Below are 1,833 nucleotides of genomic sequence, written 5' to 3'. Positions count from 1 at the left end.
GAAAAGTAACGAAAAGTTACTTTCTCAAGTAACGGTAACTGTAACGAGTTACTTTTAAAAATCGGTAACTAGTAACGGTAACTTGTTACTTTTCCTACTCGGTAACGAGTAACTGTAACTTGTTACTTTTAAAAAGTAATTTTCCATTCCCTGTTTATTATCAACCTGGTGACGCGAGACACAGACATTGCATCCGTGGATTTTCTTATGTCAGCCTTATGTTCTTTAATTCTTGTTTTCAATTTCCTTTTGGTTTGGCCAACATAAGAAGATTCACAGTCCAAACAACTTATCCTGTAAACATCACACTGGTCATCTTTACATAAGCAATCTTTACCCGTTTTTATGAATCTATTAAGTCTGTTAATTGGTCTATATGCAATATTGAAACCATAATTATGTGATATCTTCTTAAATTTTTCCGATACATTGTTTAAATATGATATCACAAAAAACTTTTTTACTATTTCGTTCTCGTCATTATTATTATTAGAAATAATTCTATTTTCTAAGGTTTTAATTCTATTAATAATCATAGAAAAAATGAATTCTAAGGGATAACCATTCATTAAAAAAGTGTGAATTAAATTTGTGATATTTTTATCATGGAATTTCGGATGCGATAAATCTAAAATTCTGTCAAACTGTCCAATAATTACTCCTCTTTCATGCACCATTGGATGATTGGAATAAAAATTTAAAAATCTCCCTGAGTTCGTTAGTTTTTTATATATATCCAAAATGATTTTTCCATCCTGCTTCATCAATTTTATATCTAAGAAATTTATACCATTCTTATCACCATAATCAACAGTAAATTTAATCTTTTCATGATAAAAATTAAATAATTCCAGAGTAGATTCCACTTTATCATTTTGTATAGCCAATACGATGTCATCAACGTATCGAAAATAAAAAGAAGTAATAATATTATTGGTTGTAAGAATTTCACGTTCCAAATCCTGCTAAAACTATGTTGACCAATATAGGAGAAAGTGGAGACCCCATGGACATACCAAAAATCTGTTAAAAAATTTTTTTGTCAAAAGTAAAAGATGTGGAGTTAAAAATAATTGAAATCGCTCTTAAAAACCCTTGGATAGGTATCGCAGTCTTATTTCTGATGAAGTTCCATCTTCGTTCTATACTTTTAATAACTAAGTCAATAGGAATGTTCGTATACATCGATACAACGTCAAAAAATATAATGCTAAAATTACTATTAATTGCCAATCCATTGAGTTTATATTTGCGACTTCAAAACTGTTTTTAATGAAACTAAAATTCCTCTTATTTCCATCTTCTATCATGGTTTTTAAAAAATTCGCTAATGGATAAAAAAAACTGTTTATATAGCTAACAATCATTCTCAGGGGGTGTCCTTCTTTATGAATTTTTGGCAGTCCATAACATCTCGGAAGTACTCCGTCCGATACATGCAGTTTTTTATACGTATATTCGTCTATGTAACTCTTTTGTTTCCATTTGGTTAACAAACTACGTATTTTGGTTGTTATTTTGTTAGTGGGATCCTTACTGACGACCATATAAGTACTCTGGTCTGCAAGAAGTTCGTTCATTTTGCTTTTATAATTATCCAAATTCATTATTACTGTTGTATTACCCTTATCCGCTCTAGTGATTAGAATGTCAGGGTTATCAGAGATGAATCGTTTTACCTCCATCACACCTTCACGTAATATATTATTTTCAAAAGTCTTTACTGAGTTAAATTCCATCGATCGGAATTTAACTCAGTAAAGACTTTTGAAAATAATATATTACGTGAAGGTGTGATGGAGGTAAAACGATTCATCTCTGATAACCCTGACA

This window comes from Trachymyrmex cornetzi, unplaced genomic scaffold (assembly GCF_001594075.2).
Source record: "Trachymyrmex cornetzi isolate Tcor2-1 unplaced genomic scaffold, Tcor1.1 scaffold123, whole genome shotgun sequence".
Taxonomy (NCBI): Eukaryota; Metazoa; Arthropoda; class Insecta; order Hymenoptera; family Formicidae; genus Trachymyrmex; species Trachymyrmex cornetzi.
The sequence above is the reverse complement of the archived record's forward strand: the minus strand, read 5'-3'. Positions refer to the sequence as shown.